Source organism: Chanos chanos, chromosome 10 (genome assembly GCF_902362185.1).
Source record: "Chanos chanos chromosome 10, fChaCha1.1, whole genome shotgun sequence".
NCBI lineage: Eukaryota > Metazoa > Chordata > Actinopteri > Gonorynchiformes > Chanidae > Chanos > Chanos chanos.
In genome coordinates this window covers 22,666,907-22,677,596 of record NC_044504.1, presented here as the reverse complement: position 1 = coordinate 22,677,596, position 10,690 = coordinate 22,666,907, and the positions used below count along the sequence as shown (strand labels likewise).

At 41.6% G+C, this 10,690-nt stretch overlaps 1 pseudogene; it reads right to left on the bottom strand.

Annotated features, from left to right (window-relative positions):
• Positions 1–8,874: 8,874 nt before the first annotated feature.
• On the bottom strand, positions 8,875–9,966 carry LOC115822228 (uncharacterized; annotated as a pseudogene).
• Between the last annotated feature and the right edge of the window lie 724 nt (positions 9,967–10,690).

The following is a 10,690-nucleotide window of genomic DNA, read 5'->3' as shown; positions in this document are numbered from 1 at the left end:
CCTACAAGTGTTCCCACAGGTAATATATTAGAATACTAAAAGTTGTCCTAACCACATTAAAACTTAATTTGTTTCAATGAGGCCATCAACAATGTTTCAGCTAGGACAGTTTTTGCAAACAAAGATATCTTTCAACCAAAATGGTTGACAGGGTTCCTCATTTATACTGTTCATCATCTTTCTTGCTTTCCTGTGTGTCTCTGAAATGAGCAGAACATATATGCAGTGATGTCACTGCTTCCATTTTAATCTTTTCTTTACAGTTAATTTACACATTGAATCAATCAGATTTATTCAATGTATTCCATAGAAATAATTTGTCTGTCTTTTAGACTCTCCTTCCTGCAGATATAACTGTGGTTACAACATGGGCAGCTGCTCCTGTTCCAGCTCCTGCCAGTACTATGGAAACTGTTGCCGTGACTACTACGGTAAGTTGTTGAAATGAGTTGGACTGATGTTTGAAGGTGGATTCAATGAGTGACCGTTGACCTCTGATTGCTTGTCTCTCCCACACAGATTACTGCTACTACACCACTGCAGCACAGGCAGCTACAACAGGTAAACTATTTGCTTCTCCCTCTCAACAACTTCTGTCAGTTCATTTCCATCTATGGCTGGTAAACGGCAAAAAATACAGCCATAAAAATTCCATACACCATACTTATTCCACTGTACCCCAAAGAGAGGTGTCTGTTAATGGCTGTTTGAGAAGAGCTTCACCAAATGAAACTGATCAACTCTGTGGTGAATGTTGAGCTACACACGGTTCCAAGATGTGTATGAAAGACAGCCATAAACAAACCACATGCATTTGTATATGTATGGATTTATTGATTTACACAGGTATGACAACATCTTTGTATGTTTTCCTCCCTTACCAGACAAATGAGAGGGTTGTATTCTTTGATTTATTTTAAACCTCTATTTCAAATTTCAGAACATCTGGCATTTACTTTTTTAAATGACACAAAATGTAGGGCAGAACAGGGTTAAAACAAATGCAGGTGAGAGGTCATATATACTCACAGTAGGGACAGACGATATGCCATGACTGAAAAGTGTTACTTCTTGCCTGACATTCAAAGAGATTTCAAACAAATTCTTCAAAATATCAGTCTTCCAAAATTTGAGACAATCCTTTTAAAGGCACTTCTCAGTTCTAGCCTCAGATTTCCATCAGTCAGTCTGCTGCGCTGTCTTTTACTGCTGAAAAGATTTGCTCGCTTGTGTAGGTAGAGCAGTTTAGTTCCCATCCAGTTTGTGCAGATCTTCAGACTTATCATCAAAGCGTGGCTGTCCTTCAAATTTCTCTCTAAGAGTCAATAACACCTCTGCTATAACGACCCAAACACACTTTCCAACAAAGACATGTTGCAAACAAATTGGTTGACAGGGTTTCTCCTACCACCTGTCCATGATCTGTTTTTGCCGTCCCGTATCTTTCTTGAAGGGGCAGAAAAGATATGTCCACAGTGTGTTGTTACTGTGCATAAAATACCTTTTCAGTTGTCAATTTACACCTTGAATCAAGCAGTTTCTATGTACTGAGGTGGAACATGCTGAATCATTTTGTCTCTCCTTTAGACTCTCCTTCCTGCAGATATAACTGTGGTTACAACATGGGCAGCTGCTCCTGTTCCAGCTCCTGCCAGTACTATGGAAACTGTTGCCGTGACTACTACGGTAAGTTGTTGAAATGAGTTGGACTGATGTTTGTAGGTGGATTCAATGAGTGACCGTTGACCTCTGATTGCTTGTCTCTCCCACACAGATTACTGCTACTACACCACTGCAGCACAGGCAGCTACAACAGGTAAACTATTTGCTTCTCCCTCTCAACAACTTCTGTCAGTTCATTTCCATCTATGACTGGTAAACGGCAAAAAATACAGCCGTAAAAATCCATACAACATACTTATTTCACTGTACCCCAAAGAGAGGTGTCTGTTAATGGCTGTTTGAGAAGAGCTTCACCAAATGAAACTGATCAACTCTGTGGTGAATGTTGAGCTACACACGGTTCCAAGATGTGTATGAAAGACAGCCATAAACAAACCACATGCATTTGTATATGTATGGATTTATTGATTTACACAGGTATGACAACATCTTTGTATGTTTTCCTCCCTTACCAGACAAATGAGAGGGTTGTATTCTTTGATTTATTTTAAACCTCTATTTCAAATTTCAGAACATCTGGCATTTACTTTTTTAAATGACACAAAATGTAGGGCAGAACAGGGTTAAAACAAATGCAGGTGAGAGGTCATATATACTCACAGTAGGGACAGACGATATGCCATGACTGAAAAGTGTTACTTCTTGCCTGACATTCAAAGAGATTTCAAACAAATTCTTCAAAATATCAGTCTTCCAAAATTTGAGACAATCCTTTTAAAGGCACTTCTCAGTTCTAGCCTCAGATTTCCATCAGTCAGTCTGCTGCGCTGTCTTTTACTGCTGAAAAGATTTGCTCGCTTGTGTAGGTAGAGCAGTTTAGTTCCCATCCAGTTTGTGCAGATCTTCAGACTTATCATCAAAGCGTGGCTGTCCTTCAAATTTCTCTCCAAGAGTCAATAACACCTCTGCTATAACGACCCAAACACACTTTCCAACAAAGACATGTTGCAAACAAATTGGTTGACAGGGTTTCTCCTACCACCTGTCCATGATCTGTTTTTGCCGTCCCGTATCTTTCTTGAAGGGGCAGAAAAGATATGTCCACAGTGTGTTGTTACTGTGCATAAAATACCTTTTCAGTTGTCAATTTACACCTTGAATCAAGCAGTTTCTATGTACTGAGGTGGAACATGCTGAATCATTTTGTCTCTCCTTTAGACTCTCCTTCCTGCAGATATAACTGTGGTTACAACATGGGCAGCTGCTCCTGTTCCAGCTCCTGCCAGTACTATGGAAACTGTTGCCGTGACTACTACAGTAAGTTGTTGAAATGAGTTGGACTGATGTTTGTAGGTGGATTCAATGAGTGACCGTTGACCTCTGATTGCTTGTCTCTCCCACACAGATTACTGCTACTACACCACTGCAGCACAGGCAGCTACAACAGGTAAACTATTTGCTTCTCCCTCTCAACAACTTCTGTCAGTTCATTTCCATCTATGGCTGGTAAACGGCAAAAAATACAGCCGTAAAAATCCATACACCATACTTATTTCACTGTACCCCAAAGAGAGGTGTCTGTTAATGGCTGTTTGAGAAGAGCTTCACCAAATGAAACTGATCAACTCTGTGGTGAATGTTGAGCTACACACGGTTCCAAGATGTGTATGAAAGACAGCCATAAACAAACCACATGCATTTGTATATGTATGGATTTATTGATTTACACATGTATGACAACATCTTTGTATGTTTTCCTCCCTTACCAGACAAATGAGAGGGTTGTATTCTTTGATTTATTTTAAACCTCTATTTCAAATTTCAGAACATCTGGCATTTACTTTTTTAAATGACACAAAATGTAGGGCAGAACAGGGTTAAAACAAATGCAGGTGAGAGGTCATATATACTCACAGTAGGGACAGACGATATGCCATGACTGAAAAGTGTTACTTCTTGCCTGACATTCAAAGAGATTTCAAACAAATTCTTCAAAATATCAGTCTTCCAAAATTTGAGACAATCCTTTTAAAGGCACTTCTCAGTTCTAGCCTCAGATTTCCATCAGTCAGTCTGCTGCGCTGTCTTTTACTGCTGAAAAGATTTGCTCGCTTGTGTAGGTAGAGCAGTTTAGTTCCCATCCAGTTTGTGCAGATCTTCAGACTTATCATCAAAGCGTGGCTGTCCTTCAAATTTCTCTCCAAGAGTCAATAACACCTCTGCTATAACGACCCAAACACACTTTCCAACAAAGACATGTTGCAAACAAATTGGTTGACAGGGTTTCTCCTACCACCTGTCCATGATCTGTTTTTGCCGTCCCGTATCTTTCTTGAAGGGGCAGAAAAGATATGTCCACAGTGTGTTGTTACTGTGCATAAAATACCTTTTCAGTTGTCAATTTACACCTTGAATCAAGCAGTTTCTATGTACTGAGGTGGAACATGCTGAATCATTTTGTCTCTCCTTTAGACTCTCCTTCCTGCAGATATAACTGTGGTTACAACATGGGCAGCTGCTCCTGTTCCAGCTCCTGCCAGTACTATGGAAACTGTTGCCGTGACTACTACAGTAAGTTGTTGAAATGAGTTGGACTGATGTTTGTAGGTGGATTCAATGAGTGACCGTTGACCTCTGATTGCTTGTCTCTCCCACACAGATTACTGCTACTACACCACTGCAGCACAGGCAGCTACAACAGGTAAACTATTTGCTTCTCCCTCTCAACAACTTCTGTCAGTTCATTTCCATCTATGGCTGGTAAACGGCAAAAAATACAGTCGTAAAAATCCATACACCATACTTATTTCACTGTACCCCAAAGAGAGGTGTCTGTTAATGGCTGTTTGAGAAGAGCTTCACCAAATGAAACTGATCAACTCTGTGGTGAATGTTGAGCTACACACGGTTCCAAGATGTGTATGAAAGACAGCCATAAACAAACCACATGCATTTGTATATGTATGGATTTATTGATTTACACAGGTATGACAACATCTTTGTATGTTTTCCTCCCTTACCAGACAAATGAGAGGGTTGTATTCTTTGATTTATTTTAAACCTCTATTTCAAATTTCAGAACATCTGGCATTTACTTTTTTAAATGACACAAAATGTAGGGCAGAACAGGGTTAAAACAAATGCAGGTGAGAGGTCATATATACTCACAGTAGGGACAGACGATATGCCATGACTGAAAAGTGTTACTTCTTGCCTGACATTCAAAGAGATTTCAAACAAATTCTTCAAAATATCAGTCTTCCAAAATTTGAGACAATCCTTTTAAAGGCACTTCTCAGTTCTAGCCTCAGATTTCCATCAGTCAGTCTGCTGCGCTGTCTTTTACTGCTGAAAAGATTTGCTCGCTTGTGTAGGTAGAGCAGTTTAGTTCCCATCCAGTTTGTGCAGATCTTCAGACTTATCATCAAAGCGTGGCTGTCCTTCAAATTTCTCTCCAAGAGTCAATAACACCTCTGCTATAACGACCCAAACACACTTTCCAACAAAGACATGTTGCAAACAAATTGGTTGACAGGGTTTCTCCTACCACCTGTCCATGATCTGTTTTTGCCGTCCCGTATCTTTCTTGAAGGGGCAGAAAAGATATGTCCACAGTGTGTTGTTACTGTGCATAAAATACCTTTTCAGTTGTCAATTTACACCTTGAATCAAGCAGTTTCTATGTACTGAGGTGGAACATGCTGAATCATTTTGTCTCTCCTTTAGACTCTCCTTCCTGCAGATATAACTGTGGTTACAACATGGGCAGCTGCTCCTGTTCCAGCTCCTGCCAGTACTATGGAAACTGTTGCCGTGACTACTACAGTAAGTTGTTGAAATGAGTTGGACTGATGTTTGTAGGTGGATTCAATGAGTGACCGTTGACCTCTGATTGCTTGTCTCTCCCACACAGATTACTGCTACTACACCACTGCAGCACAGGCAGCTACAACAGGTAAACTATTTGCTTCTCCCTCTCAACAACTTCTGTCAGTTCATTTCCATCTATGGCTGGTAAACGGCAAAAAATACAGCCGTAAAAATCCATACACCATACTTATTTCACTGTACCCCAAAGAGAGGTGTCTGTTAATGGCTGTTTGAGAAGAGCTCCACCAAATGAAACTGATCAACTCTGTGGTGAATGTTGAGCTACACACGGTTCCAAGATGTGTATGAAAGACAGCCATAAACAAACCACATGCATTTGTATATGTATGGATTTATTGATTTACACAGGTATGACAACATCTTTGTATGTTTTCCTCCCTTACCAGACAAATGAGAGGGTTGTATTCTTTGATTTATTTTAAACCTCTATTTCAAATTTCAGAACATCTGGCATTTACATTTTTAAATGACACAAAATGTAGGGCAGAACAGGGTTAAAACAAACGGAGGTGAGAGGTCATATATACTCACAGTAGGGACAGACGATGTGCCATGACTGAAAAGTGTTACTCTTGCCTGACATTCAAAGAGATTTCAAACAAATTCTTCAAAATATCAGTCTTCCAAAATTTGAGACAATCCTTTTAAAGGCACTTCTCAGTTCTAGCCTCAGATTTCCATCAGTCAGTCTGCTGCGCTGTCTTTTACTGCTGAAAAGATTTGCTCGCTTGTGTAGGTAGAGCAGTTTAGTTCCCATCCAGTTTGTGCAGATCTTCAGACTTATCATCAAAGCGTGGCTGTCCTTCAAATTTCTCTCCAAGAGTCAATAACACCTCTGCTATAACGACCCAAACACACTTTCCAACAAAGACATGTTGCAAACAAATTGGTTGACAGGGTTTCTCCTACCACCTGTCCATGATCTGTTTTTGCCGTCCCGTATCTTTCTTGAAGGGGCAGAAAAGATATGTCCACAGTGTGTTGTTACTGTGCATAAAATACCTTTTCAGTTGTCAATTTACACCTTGAATCAAGCAGTTTCTATGTACTGAGGTGGAACATGCTGAATCATTTTGTCTCTCCTTTAGACTCTCCTTCCTGCAGATATAACTGTGGTTACAACATGGGCAGCTGCTCCTGTTCCAGCTCCTGCCAGTACTATGGAAACTGTTGCCGTGACTACTACAGTAAGTTGTTGAAATGAGTTGGACTGATGTTTGTAGGTGGATTCAATGAGTGACCGTTGACCTCTGATTGCTTGTCTCTCCCACACAGATTACTGCTACTACACCACTGCAGCACAGGCAGCTACAACAGGTAAACTATTTGCTTCTCCCTCTCAACAACTTCTGTCAGTTCATTTCCATCTATGGCTGGTAAACGGCAAAAAATACAGCCGTAAAAATCCATACACCATACTTATTTCACTGTGCCCCAAAGAGAGGTGTCTGTTAATGGCTGTTTGAGAAGAGCTTCACCAAATGAAACTGATCAACTCTGTGGTGAATGTTGAGCTACACACGGTTCCAAGATGTGTATGAAAGACAGCCATAAACAAACCACATGCATTTGTATATGTATGGATTTATTGATTTACACAGGTATGACAACATCTTTGTATGTTTTCCTCCCTTACCAGACAAATGAGAGGGTCGTATTCTTTGATTTATTTTAAACCTCTATTTCAAATTTCAGAACATCTGGCATTTACATTTTTAAATGACACAAAATGTAGGGCAGAACAGGGTTAAAACAAATGCAGGTGAGAGGTCATATATACTCACAGTAGGGACAGACGATATGCCATGACTGAAAAGTGTTACTTCTTGCCTGACATTCAAAGAGATTTCAAACAAATTCTTCGAAATATCAGTCTTCCAAAATTTGAGACAATCTTTTTAAAGGCACTTCTCAGTTCTAGCCTCAGATTTCCATCAGTCAGTCTGCTGTGCTGTCTTTTACTGCTGAAAAGATTTGCTCGCTTGTGTAGGTAGAGCAGTTTAGTTCCCATCCAGTTTGTGCAGATCTTCAGACTTATCATCAAAGCGTGGCTGTCCTTCAAATTTCTCTCCAAGAGTCAATAACACCTCTGCTATAACGACCCAAACACACTTTCCAACAAAGACATGTTGCAAACAAATTGGTTGACAGGGTTTCTCCTACCACCTGTCCATGATCTGTTTTTGCCGTCCCGTATCTTTCTTGAAGGGGCAGAAAAGATATGTCCACAGTGTGTTGTTACTGTGCATAAAATACCTTTTCAGTTGTCAGTTTACACCTTGAATCAAGCAGTTTCTATGTACTGAGGTGGAACATGCTGAATCATTTTGTCTCTCCTTTAGACTCTCCTTCCTGCAGATATAACTGTGGTTACAACATGGGCAGCTGCTCCTGTTCCAGCTCCTGCCAGTACTATGGAAACTGTTGCCGTGACTACTACAGTAAGTTGTTGAAATGAGTTGGACTGATGTTTGTAGGTGGATTCAATGAGTGACCGTTGACCTCTGATTGCTTGTCTCTCCCACACAGATTACTGCTACTACACCACTGCAGCACAGGCAGCTACAACAGGTAAACTATTTGCTTCTCCCTCTCAACAACTTCTGTCAGTTCATTTCCATCTATGGCTGGTGAACGGCAATTAATACAGTGATTAAAATCTATATGCTATCTTTATCTCACTGTACTACAAATAGAGATGACTATTAGTGCCTTTTTGAGAACAGTTTCACTAAATGAAACAGTTCAACTCAATGATGAATGGTGAACTAGGCACTTCCAGTATGAGATAGTTTATGTATGTATGCATTTATGAGTTTATTTATTTCTTCCTTTGTTGGTTTGTCTGTTTGCTTTTTTTAAGTTAGTTTGCTTTAAACTTCTGTTTTTCGTTCTTTTAATTTCAGCGACCACATACCAGCCTTTCTACACAGGTTTGAAAAGATTTTTGAATGTTGTCCTCTCTTGCCAGATAGGTTTTATTCATTGACTTAATTTAGATCTCTATTTCAGCCCATCTGGCATTTACATTTTTAAGTGAAAAAAATTGAAGGGAAAGGGTAGGGTAAAAACAAATGTAGGTCAGGGGTAATATAGACACTTTCTTAGGTTGAAACAATAATTTACAATTTACAATTACAATTTACAATTTAGCATTAAGCAGACACTTTTAGCCAAAGCGACTTACAATCAGTGCATCAGTCGGATTCCTAATACCTCATAAGCATACATCGCTAAAAGACTGAGCGTCAATTTACTCCTTCGTATTGCGCCCTGGAATTCTTAGACAAACATAGATACAAGACAAGGGTTTTTTTTTGCTTTTTTTTAAGGAAGGGGGTTAGGCTTAGGGGGTAGGTGGGTTCTGAAGAGGTGGGTTTTCAGTTTCTTGCGGAAGATGGTGAGGGATTCCGCAGTCCTAACTGTATGAAGGAGGTCGTTCTACCACCGAGGGGCAATGGTGGAGAAGAGGCGTGATCGGGAGGAGCGGCTGCCGGGTTCCCGAAGTGAGGGGACCCTCAGCTGACCAGAGGTCATAGAGCGGAGGGTTCTAGTAGTGGTATCTGGAGTTATTAGGGACCGAAGATATGATGGGGCAGAGCCTCTTGTTGCCTGGTAGGCCAGCACCAGTGTCTTGAATTGGATGCGGGCAGCTACCGGAAGCCAGTGGAGCGCAGTAGGCAGTGGAGTGACATGAGAGTGCTTAGGGAGGTTGAAGACCAGGCGTGCAGTGGCGTTCTGCATGAGCTGGAGCGGTCTGATGGCACAGGTTGGTAAGCCAGCCAGCAGGACGTTGCAGTAGTCCAGGCGGGAGATGACAAGCGCTTGGACCAGGAGCTGGGTCGCCTCTTGTATGAGGAATGGGCGGATTCTCCTGATATTGTATAGGGAGAATCTGCAGGATCGAGTGACTGCCGCGATGTGACCGGTGTAGGTTAGCTGGTTGTCGAGGGTTACGCCTAGGTTTCTGGCTGCTGTGGCGGGGAACACCACAGATCCCTCGATGGTGATTGCAGTGTCGATCTTAGGGGAGTTCTTAGCAGGAAAGAACAGAAGCTCAATTTTCTCCAGGTTGAGTTTGAGATGGTTAGCAGACATCCATGAGGCAATGTCAGCTAAGCAGGCTGCGATGCGAGGCTGAACCTGAGAGTCAGAGGGGGGGAAGGAGAAGAGCAGTTGTGTATCATCAGCGTAGCAGTGGTAAGAGAGACCATGGGCGGAGATAACTTGACCGAGTGATCTGCTGTAGAGAGAGAAGAGGAGTGGACCAAGTACCGAACCTCGTGGGACTCCCGTATGGAAAGGGCAGGGGGAGGAGACTGATTCCCTCCAAGAGACCTGGTAGGACCGGTCAGACAGATAGGACTTGAACCATGCGAGTGTAGAACCTGCGATGCCCAGCCCAGCAAGGGATGAGAGGAGTATCTGGTGGTTGACCGTGTCAAATGCTGCGGAGAGGTCTAGGAGTATGAGGACAGAGCTGAGAGACTTTGCTCTGGCCAAGTGGAGCTCCTCCGTGACAGCAAGGAGGGCCGTCTCGGTGGAGTGGCCGGCTTTGAATCCAGATTGGTTCTGATCCATGATCCAAGAGTAGGGTAAAAACAAATGTAGAACAATGTCATGGCTCAGAACAGTCCAATCTCATTATATAAGATATAACAATATTTCTGGACCTGCAGACCATTCACAGTAGGGAAAGATTATGTAACATGAGTGAAAAGTATTACTTCTTGCCTCACATTCAAAGAGATTTCAAACATATTCTGCTAAGTACCAGTCTTCCAAAATTTGAGTCAACTGTACATCTCAGTTCCACCCTCAGATTTCCATCAGTAAGTCTGCTGTACTTCCTCTCTTGATGTCTTTTACTGCTAAAGAGATTTGCTCGCTTGTGTAAGCAGACCAGTTTAGTTCCCACCCGGTTTATGCAGCTCTACTGACATATCATCAAAGCATGGATGCCCCTCAAATTTCTCTCCAGGAGTCAACAGCACCTTAGCTATAGAGATCTGAAAATGCTTTACAACAAAGATACTTTGCAACCAAAATGGTTGACAGGGTTTCTCATATCACCTGTTACTGATCCCTTCTTGCATTCCTGTATCTATCCTAGAGGGGCAGGCAGCATATGTGCACAGTGTGTTATTACATGTATATAAAAAAAAAACCCTTTTAA